Raw genomic sequence first — 11127 nt, 5'->3', positions numbered from 1 at the left:
TATGTAGCTCTCCGGCTGTGATCGAGGGGTCTAGGGCACCGTAGGAACCCCCCACGGCTACTGCTAGTTGTTGTGGATAGGTTCAGGGGTCTGCATCCGATAGCTGCCAACCTCTCTGGTTTTTCTGGACTTAGCTGGTATTTTGTTTTTTCCTCCTTCGGTGACTCATCATAACACCCAGCGTAGGCTAGTCTGCGTGTAGGCTAGCGTCACTGCCATGCCAACATCAGCTGCTGTCCTCTGATTGGCTGGCAGTATGTATTGCAGTGCAGGGACCCAGCACATCTCTGCACCGTAACACAAGTCAGTCCTCGGGTGCACATCCAACTGACATAAGCACTTGCATCAGCATGGGCAGTCGCACTTTCTGCAACCACAAATATTATGACCCCTGGGTAAAGTAGAGGACATGTGATGACTATCTCCATTGTGGATGTGGTGTGAGGTGTAGTGATCGGTGCTGCACTGCCACAGATTACTGCTCAGTCAGCCCCAATGCTGAATGAATGAGGTAAGTGCTGGGGCAGATTACTAGCAGCCAATGCTGTGTATTGAAGGGCAGAATGCAGCGCTGGACAACTGAGCCAGGCAGTGCTAACTCTGGGGGCGAGGTTAGAAAAGAAAGCACATGGAGTTGCCCAGTCTGGAGAGTACCATGCAAACGAAAGTGGTGCAGGAAATGAAGTGAAATTAAACAGGAAGGAAAGGTTGAGAATAAAAACAATTTATTGGGGTGTCTTACAAAATTATCTTCAATAAAAAATAAAATTGGTTGGACAACCTCGTGGTTGTTTGCCAGGTGGTAAGTGGCGGCTCTTGCCAGGTGATAGGTGGCAGCTGGGTACCAGGTGGTAGGTGGGGTCTGGTTGCCTGGTGGTAAGTGGCAATTGGTTGCCACATGGTAGATGGTTGCTGGTTGCCAGGTGGTAGATGGCGGCTGGTTGACAGGTGGTAGGTGGCAGCTGGTTGCCAGGTGATGGGTGGTGGCTGGTTTCCAGGTGGTAGATGGCTGCTGGTTGCCAGGTGGTAGGTGGCGGCTGGTCGCCAGATGGTAGGTGGGGCCCATTGCCAGGTGGTAGGTGGCGGCTGGTTGCTAGGTGGTAAGGGGCGACTGTTGCCAGGTAGTAGGTGGTGGCTGATTGCCAGATGATAGGTGGCAGCTGTTGCCAGGTGGTAGGTGGCAGCTGTTGCCAGGCAGTTGGTGGGGGCTGGTTTATCATGTGATAGGTGGTGGATGTTGCCAGGTGGTAGGTGGCAGATGTTGCCAGGTGGTAGAAGGCATCTGGTTGCTAGTTGGTGGGTGGCAGCTGGTTGCCAGGTGGTAAGTGGCGGCTGGTTGCTAGTTGGTGGGTGGCGGCTCGTTGACAGGTGGTAAGTGGCGGCTGGTTGCTAGTTGGTGGGTGGCGGCTGGTTGCCAGGTGGTAATTGGCGACTGATTGCCAGGTGGTACGTGGCGGCTGGTTGCTAGTTGATGGGTGGCGGCTGGTTGCCAGGTGGTACGTGGCGGCTGGTTGGTTGGTGGTGGATGTTGCCAGGTCATAAATTGCATCTGGTTGCCAGGTGGTACGTGGCGGCTGGTTGCTAGTTGGTGGGTGGTGGCTGGTTGCCAGGTTCTAGGTGGCGGTTGGTTGCTAGTTGGTGGGTGGCAGCTGGTTGCCAGGTGGTATGTGGCGGCTGGTTGCCAGGTGGTAAGTGGCGGCTGGTTGCCAGGTGGTAGGTGGCAGCTGGTTGCCAGGTGGTAGGTGGCGGCTGATTTGTACGTGGCGGCTGGTTGCCAGGTTGTACGTGGCGGCTGGTTGCTAGTTGGTGGTTGGCGGCTGGTTGCCAGGTGGCAAGTGGCAATTAGTTGCCATATGGTAGATGGTGGCTGGTTGCCAGGTGGTAGATGGCGGCTGGTTGACAGGTGGTAGGTGGCAGCTGGTTGCCAGGTGATGGGTGGTGGCTGGTTTCCAGGTGGTAGATGGCTGCTGATTGCCAGGTGGTAGGTGGTGTCTGGTAGCAAGATGGTAGGTGGTGCCCATTGCCAGGTGGTAGGTGGTGGCTGGTTGCTAGGTGGTAAGGGGCGACTGTTGCCAGGTAGTAGGTGGTGGCTGATTGCCAGATGATAGGTGGCAGCTGTTGCCAGGTGGTACGTGGCAGCTGTTGCCAGGCAGTTGGTGGGGGCTGGTTTGTCATGTGATAGGTGGCGGATGTTGCCAGGTGGTAGGTGGCGGATGTTGCCAGGTGGTAGATGGCATCTGGTTGCTAGTTGGTGGGTGGCGGCTGGTTGCCAGGTGGTAAGTGGCAGCTGGTTGCCAGGTGGTAAGTGGCGGCTGGTTGCTAGTTGGTGGGTGGCGGCTGGTTGCCAGGTGGTAAGTGGCGACTGGTTGCTAGTTGGTGGGTGGCGGCTGGTTGCCAGGTGGTAAGTGGCAGCTGGTTGCCAGGTGGTAAGTGGCGGCTGGTTGCCAGGTGTTAAGTGGCGGCTGGTTGCTAGTTGGTGGGTGGCGGCTGGTTGCCAGGTGGTAATTGGCGACTGATTGCCAGGTGGTACGTGGCGGCTGGTTGCTAGTTGGTGGGTGGTGGCTGGTTGCCAGGTGGTACGAGGCGGCTGGTTGGTGGGTGGTGGATGTTGCCAGGTCATAAATTGCGTCTGGTTGCTAGTTGGTGGGTGGCGGCTGGTTGCCAGGTGGTACGTGGCGGCTGGTTGCCAGGTGGTACGTGGCGGCTGGTTGCCAGGTGGTAGGTGGTGGCTGCTTGCCTGGTGGTAGGTGGCGGCTGATTTGTAGGTGGCGGCTGGTTGCCAGGTTGTACGTGGCGGCTGGTTGCTAGTTTGTGGTTGGTGGCTGGTTGCCAGGTGGTAGGTGGCGGCTAGTTGCCACATGGTAGGTTGTGGCTTGTTGCCAGGTGGTAGGTTGCAGCTGGTTGCCAGGTGGTAGGTGGTGGCTGTTGTCAGGTGGTAGGTGTCGACTGGTTGCCCGGTGGTAGGTGGGGGCTGGTTGCCAGGTGGTAGGTGGCTTTTTCCTATGTAGAATGGAGATGCAACAAACAATGTTAAAGCGCATTTCACTCACAAGATATTGATGATTTGAGGACCTACAGTATGTCACAAAAGTAAGCAAGTGTAAATGGCCATATTATGCGCAATTAAACATTTTTTTTCTCCCGTGTATCATGTGGCTCATTAATTTTACAAGATCTCAGGTGTGAATGGGGAACAGGTGGGTTAAATTTGGTGTTATCTCTCTCACACTCTCTCATATTGGTCAGCGGAAGTTCAACATGGTGTAAGTTGCCAAAGTGAGGTAGTCGTGGTTGAGCTTCGGCTCCCACTCGCTCTGGCATCCTACAGACAAGGTGTGTCTCAGTCCTCGTGTGCTGCTAAGTATGTGGCGCTTTCCAGTTACTCCTGACCTGCAGACTACTTCTGACTCCAGGAATCCTTCTTCTGGAACCAGGGCACCAATTAATCTAGGAAACACGTGGTTCATAAAAACCAAACTCTTACTTTGTGAATGGCAGTCTGTACAATATTTTCAAGCAGATGCAAAGGATAAGGCATCTTTCCCACAGGTACTGGATACAACTTCTGTACTGGTTCTCTGTTTAGGTGGCATATTCCCCTCTCTGTTTTTTCTAGGTTTGCAATACCTTCTGCCCCATGTAGTCTGAGTCCATCTTTCCCTGTAGATTCACAAGATTAGTGGGCCTCTGGCCCTGAACATCCATCTTGAGGTTGCCCCAGGCCATTTATTCAGACTCATACTGAAGGGTATTTGAGACAATTCACTGTCCCTATTAATAGGCTCATTATGTCCCTGGCAGCTAACTGCAGCTTGCTAGTAGACTCTCTGCTGTCCACATGCTGACAGACTGTCACTTCCTGCACTTGCCACTAGCAGTCAGTTCCCCTCGCAAACTGGGTCGGCCACTACAGTTAACCCTGTCCCAGCTAACAGCAGCCCCAGTGGGTGTAATACCTCTATTGTATACCCGGGGATCAAATAAATTTAACCTTTGAGTGTCAGGCAGTAATCCTCATCTCCTTCCACTGTTACAATTACACCTCATGGCAAAAAACTCTGAGGATCTGAAAAAAAGAATTGTTGCTCTACATAAAGCTGGCCCAGGGTATAAGATGATTGCCAACACCCTGAGACTGAGCTGCGGCACGGTTGCCAAGACTATGCGACAGTTTAACAAGACAGGTTCCACTCAGAATTGACCTTGCCATTGTTGAGCAAAGAAGTTGAGCACGTGCTCAGCGTCATATCCAGAGGTTGAGTTTTCAAAATAGACGTATGAGTGCTGCCAGGATTATTTGAAAGGTTAAAGGTGTGGGTGGTCAGCCTGTCAGTGCTCAGACCATATATTGCATCAAATTTTTCTGCATGGCTGTCATCCCAGTAGGAAGCCTCTTTTTTAAAGATGATGCACAAGAAAGCCCGCAAACAGTTTGCTGAAGACAAGCAGACTAAAGACATGAGTTCCTGGAACTAAGTCCTGTGGTCTGATGAGACCATGATAAACTTATTTGGTTCAGATGATATCAAGCAATTGTGATATCGGGATATGCCACGATGACCCACTGGCTTGCGGTATGTCCCTGCCTGCAGTGCTATCGGCCCTGTTAGTAACCCCTGGGTAGTTCCACCTGCATCATCAGGGCCCTCGACTAGTACTACTCAGCTCCTGCTGCCAGGGAGTGTATCAGGCAGTAGGTTGTTTGCTGGGGGTCTCCCTCTCAGCTTCAGCCTGCTGGCCAAGGGGGAGTATACGGATCAGTCCCCTCCAGTGTGGTGCGGCCTCCCAGGGCCATAATGTCTGCTTCTATAGGGTCCTCGGGATTCAGACCTCAGGCACTTGAGGGTCCATTGGGAAGAATCTGATGGACGTCTGGACTCGAGATTTCTTGTTTTTTGTAGGACTAGTTGACGTGTTTATTGGTACCATTTTCGGGCACATGATATTTTTTGTCCGCTTTTTATTCTGAATTTTGGGAGGTAGAATGAACAAAAAACAGCATTTCATGAATTTCTTTTGGGGGGGGTTGTTTATACTGTTCCCCATGTGGTAAAATTGATAAAGCAGTTTTATTCTTTGGGTCAGTACGATTACAGCGATACCTCATTTATATCTTTTTTTATGTTTTGGCGCTTTTATACAATAAAAACTATTTCATAGAAAAAATAATTATTTTTGCACCGCTTTATTCTGAGAGCTATAACTTTTATATTTTTCTGGTGATAAAACTATATGGCGCAGCTTGTTTTTTGCGGGACAAGATGATGTTTTCAGTGGTACCACGTTCATTTATATCGGTCTTTTTGATAGCGCGTTATTCCACTTTTTGTTCGGCAGTGTGATGATAAAGCATTTTTTTTTTGCCTTGTGTGTTTTTGTTTGTTTTTTTTAATGCTGTTCATTAAAGGGGTTAACTAGTGGGACGGTTTAATAGGTCGAGTTGTTACGGACGCGGCAATACTAAATATATGTACTTTTATAGTTTAGATTTTTTTTAATTCAAATATTGATTTAATGATAAAAAAAATCAATATTCTTTTATTTATTTTTAAAATATTTTTGCATCTTTTTTTTATTTCATTCTATCTTTTACACTGTGTTCCACTATGGGACACTCATTTTGTGCAGGCTTATCGCTTATATAGCATGCAGATCTGCATGCCATATAAGCTATCAGCGCTGCACTCTGTGCACACTGACATCAGAGACTTCCTCACATGCAGTGCGCTTGACAGGAAGTCTCTGAGCTCTGGCAAACCGGATGTCGTCATGACGACATCAGGTTACCATGGGAGCAATCGGAACTCTGCGTCATGTTGCGGGGTCTCCGATCCAAAAGCAGAGGGGCTGTCAGAGCTGACAGCCCCTCTGCCTGCTCCCAGAATGCTGCAATCATGTTTGATCGCAGTGTTCCGGTGGTTAAAGTTTCGGGAGCGATCCGTAATTGCTCCTGGCACTTAGTGCCGGGTGTCAGCTGTGAGAGTCAGCTGACACCTGGCCGCGATCACGACTGATCTCGTATGACGTACTATTCCGTCCATGGGCATTAAGTCCGAAGGCACATGGACAGAATAGTACGTTCAATGTCAGGAAGGGGTTAAGTAAATCCTGCTGTGGCCAAAATTATCCAAATTTACAGTGTCATCATTTTCATTTTAGGCGGTCGTAATTAGGGGAGGTTATTTGGGAAAGGAATTTGGGGTTATTCCACTGAAACATTGACAATACCAGTGTCAAGACAAGGTGTCTTGCCTACAGTCAAGTATGGTGGTGTTAGTTTCATGGTTTGGGGCTGCATGAGTTCTGCTGTCTGTGGAGAGCTACAGTTAGTTGAGGGAACTATGAATGTCAACATGTACTGTCACATACAGAAGCAGAGCAAGATCCCTTCCCTTCGGAAGCTGGGCCACAGGGAAGTATTCCAACATGATAACGACCCCAAACACACCTCCATGACGGCCACTGTCTTGCTAAAGAAACTGAGAGTAAAGGTGCTGGCTGACCAATCATGTCTCTAGACCTAAAGCCTGTGGGCATCCTTAAATGGAAGGTGGAGGAGCCCAAGGTCTCTAACATCCACCAGTTCCATGTTTTCATCATGGAGGAGTGGAAGAGGATTCCAGTGGAAACTAGTGATGAGAGAACATGCTCGGATAACGTCTTATCCAAGCATGCCCGTGTGTTATCTGAGCATCTGGAAGTGCTCGTATATTATGTTTGAGTCCTTGCGACAGCTTGATTTGCAGCTGTTAGACAGCCTCCACACACATGGAGATTGCTTGCTTGTTAAACAGTCCCCACATGTGTTGAGGCTTTCTAGAAGCTGGAAATCATGCAGCCGCAGGGACTTGTATATAATATGCAACCACTCCCAAATGCTCGGATAAGACCCAAGCATGCTCCAATGATACGTTATGCGAGCATGTTCTCTCATCACAAGTGGCAACCTGTGACGCTCTAGTGAACTCCATGCTCAAGAGAGTTAAGGGAGTGCTTGAAAATAATGGTGGCCACACAAAATATTGACACTTTGTGCACAATTTGGCCATTTTCACTTAGTGGTGGACTCACCTTTGTTACCAGCGGTTTACACATTAATGGCTGTTTTTTGTTATTTAGAGGGCACACCAAATTCACATGTGCCCTGTTTTCTCTTTATTTCTCCATAGGCTTTTTGGCCAAGTGTGAATAGTGACCTGACCTGAAGCAGCAAGGAGAAGCCGTGTGCTTCTGGGAAATTAAATGCTGGAAGAATAGGATGGGCCACTCAGCCCTGTTAGGCCTCATTCACATGTCAGTATTTTTGCATCAGTGTTTGTGTGCCAAAGCCAGGACTGGAACTTACAGAGAAAAACTATAACTGAAAGATTGACACCTGTTCTGTGTTTCGGAGACACTCCTGGTTTTGGTAAAGAAATACTGAGGCAAAAATACTGATTTATGAATGAGGCCTTAAGCTGGATACACAGAAGGGCTGAAGGAGAATTAAAAAATGCAAAAAGATGAAAAAAAGAATTATCATGTTGGGCTGGTCTGTACAGGGTGGTCCATTTATATGGATACACCTGGGTTGGCCATTTATATGGATACACCTAAATAAAATGGGAATGGTTTGTGATATCAACTTCCGGTTTGTGGCACATTAGTATGTGGGAGGGGGAAAACTTTTCAAGATTGGTGGTGACCATGTTGGCCGTTTTGAAGTTGGCCATTTTGGATCTAACTTTATAAATGGCCCACCCAGGTGTATCCATATAAATGGCCCACCCTGTATATTAACAGTAATTATACAGACTTGCAACTTTGTGGCCATTGGGGGAATAATGTTTTAAATGCCAAAACGCAGAGAACAGCAGACATATAAAACTGTTTCAGAGGCCATATTGACTACCATGAATCGTACCAGCTACTTTAGTAATAAGTTAGTAAAAATTTACCGTTCTGGAAATTTCAATCTTAAATATATTACAGAATGAAGGTAAGACCCGGGAGTGACATGTAAAGAAAGAATCTTGTATACTCACTGTTTTAGATTCTGACGAAAGAGATCAGGGAAACAAAGCTCTGAAGCCTAAAATAATAGATAGAAACAAGGTAACATGAGTGCTAAGAAAGCCATCCTCCATTTCCAGAGATCTGATGATATTGAGTACACTCGCTTACTCTACAAATATGCCCAGAAGACTCATGAAATATGAGGGATCTACTGAACTCCCGGGACAGTAGGCAAGTAGCACAGTTTATATTTAGTCCTGGTCACCGACGGAATGAATGGAAGTGCCAGGTACTGCAGCTCGCACCATTCAAATGAATAAAACCGCCATCATTTAACTCTTTATCGACATTCACTATACATGTATGGTTCAAATTGGTAGCGGGTCCACGGAGTGATCCCACCGCGTATCTGGCAAATAATGGCTGTGCCACTCAGCAGGAACCTACCTCTAAGAGCCAAGACTGTTATTCTATTAAACGCCTCAGTCATACTCTGACAGCGACATTAAAAACCAGCATTGGGGCGTATCATTATATGTGTCCAGGTAAAGTGATCGCAGGATGCCAATGAAGATCTCCATGCTTGTCATCATGGAGATCCTTTGTGACACAGCTAGTGGCCGAGCTTCAAAGGAGAGCGTGAGCCTACTCGATGCAGCAATACCGTGGTAATGCGGAGTATAGTACAAGCCATCAGACTATCACATGTTCAAGTCCCCTTAGTGGACTAACAAATACAGTAAAAAGTAAAAAAAAAGTTTTAAGGAAACATGGAAAAAAATATGTTTGCATCATTGCCTTTCTCCACCATTTAAAATGAAAGATAATTAAAAAATATATCTACGGTACATGTGTGGTATCACCACATCCATAAATGTCCAATCCATCACGGCATAAAAATAATTAACCCAATCAGTAAACGCCATAAACCGACATTCAAACTGATAAAATTGTGTTTTCAAAAACAAACTGTAAAAAAAATGCTGTAAGAAGCAATTAAAACGTCATATCGATCAAAAAATGGTATCAATAAGAACGTAGTCTCACCCCACAAAAAATAAGCCCTCACACAGCTCTATCGACAGGAAAACTAAAACATTATGAGCTTTGAAAAATGCTGACACAATTCCCCACATTTATTTTTTCTACAAATATCTGATTTTTTATCTCGCCACTGAAATAATGAATAAACTAACACATGTACATGGCACACACACAAGTACATGGCACACACACACAAGTACATGGCACACACACACAAGTACATGGCACACACACACAAGTACATGACACACACACACACAAGTACATGGCACACACACACAAGTACATGACACACACACAAGTACATGACACACACACAAGTACTTGGCACACACACAAGTACTTGGCACACACACACACACAAGTACATGACACACACACAAGTACATGGCACACACACACAAGTACATGGCACACACACACAAGTACATGGCACACACACACACACACATGTACATGGCACACACACACACACATGTACATGGCACACACACACGTACATGGCACACACACACACAAGTATATGGCGCACACACACACAAACATGTACATGACATACACAAGTACATGGCACACACACAAGTACATGGCGCACACGTACAAGGCACACACACACACCCAAGTACATGGCGCACACACACACAAGTACATGGCGCACACACACACACGTACACGGCACACACACAAGTACATGGCTCACACACGTACACGGCACACACACATGTACATGGCACACACACAAGTACATGGCACACACACACAAGTACATGGCACACACACACAAGTACATGGCACACACACACACACATGTACATGGCACACACACATGTACATGGCGCACACACACACACACACACACGTACATGGCACACACACACACATGTACATGGCACACACACACAAGTACATGGCACACACACACAAGTACATGGCACACACACACAAGTACATGACACACACACAAGTACATGGCACACACACACACAAGTACATGACACACACACACGTACATGGCGCACACACACAAGTATATGGCGCACACACACAAAAGTACATGGCGCACACACACACACAAACATGTACATGACACACACAAGTACATGGCGCACACACACAAGTACATGGCACACACACACACACACAAGTACATGTCGCACACACGTACAAGGCACACACACACACCCAAGTACATGGCGCACACACACCCAAGTACATGGCGCACACACACACAAGTACATGGCGCACACACACACGTACACGGCACACACACAAGTACATGGCTCACACAAGTACACGGCGCGTACACACGTACACGGCACACTCTTATATACACATATACATGGCACACACATGCTGCACAACAAAAGCTCATTTAATGCATGTGATTCATATAATCACATACACATAGCTCACAGAGAGCACACACTACACATACCACACACTACACACACATCAATTACATACACTACACACACCTCAGACACACACACTGCTTTATGCTGGAGGGAATGAGATGCTCCACACTATGAGCTGCAGCTTCTCCTGCTCCCAGCAGACACCTCCCTACCTTCTCCTATGCTGTGAGTGCCCACCAGAGCAGGAGGAGCTTACAGCAGGCCAGGAGCGACCATCACCAGGAGCAGCACACACAATGGGTGCTGTACTACTTACAGTATCTCACAGCTCAGGTTGGTAGGTGTCAGGTCTTTAGCTCTCTCTTTCCCTCAGAGGCTCCATGCATGAGGACAGACACACTTGCCAATTAGTACATTGCCTGTGGTGACATCACGATCACATTGCAGGTCACATGAGTGTGATGTCACTATAGGTAATCAACCAGTCTGTACACCACAAGCTTCATAGATTATCAGTGGAGCTTCTGTTGTAGACGCTGGGGCCCCCAAGGGAGTGGGGGCCCTAGGCAGCGGCCTAGTCTGCCTTGCCTTAACGCCGGCCCTGGGCACTGTCCAATTAGAAGGCATCAAAGAACCTTCTGGGAAAAAAACTCCTCCAGAACGTCTTAAAAATCAGGCATATAAGATTGTGGTAACAATAAATGGCCACTATCTGTGCATTCAGGTATGCACA

The 11127-nt window shown here is 47.6% G+C and overlaps 1 long non-coding RNA gene across 1 annotated transcript; it reads right to left on the bottom strand.

The window, feature by feature from the left end:
- Window positions 1-2735: 2735 nt before the first annotated feature.
- On the bottom strand, window positions 2736-10762 carry LOC141091121 (uncharacterized). Its single transcript, XR_012232430.1, has 3 exons — window positions 10711-10762; window positions 8025-8071; window positions 2736-3000 (listed from the first exon to the last, which is right to left on the bottom strand). It is a non-coding gene; the product is annotated as an uncharacterized lncRNA (long non-coding RNA).
- Window positions 10763-11127: the final 365 nt, after the last annotated feature.

The sequence above is a fragment of the Dendrobates tinctorius genome, unplaced genomic scaffold, assembly GCF_039654945.1.
Source record: "Dendrobates tinctorius isolate UK_male_01 unplaced genomic scaffold, ASM3965494v1 ptg000003l, whole genome shotgun sequence".
Lineage (NCBI taxonomy): Eukaryota > Metazoa > Chordata > Amphibia > Anura > Dendrobatidae > Dendrobates > Dendrobates tinctorius.
This window is presented reverse-complemented; position numbering and strand designations above follow the sequence as displayed.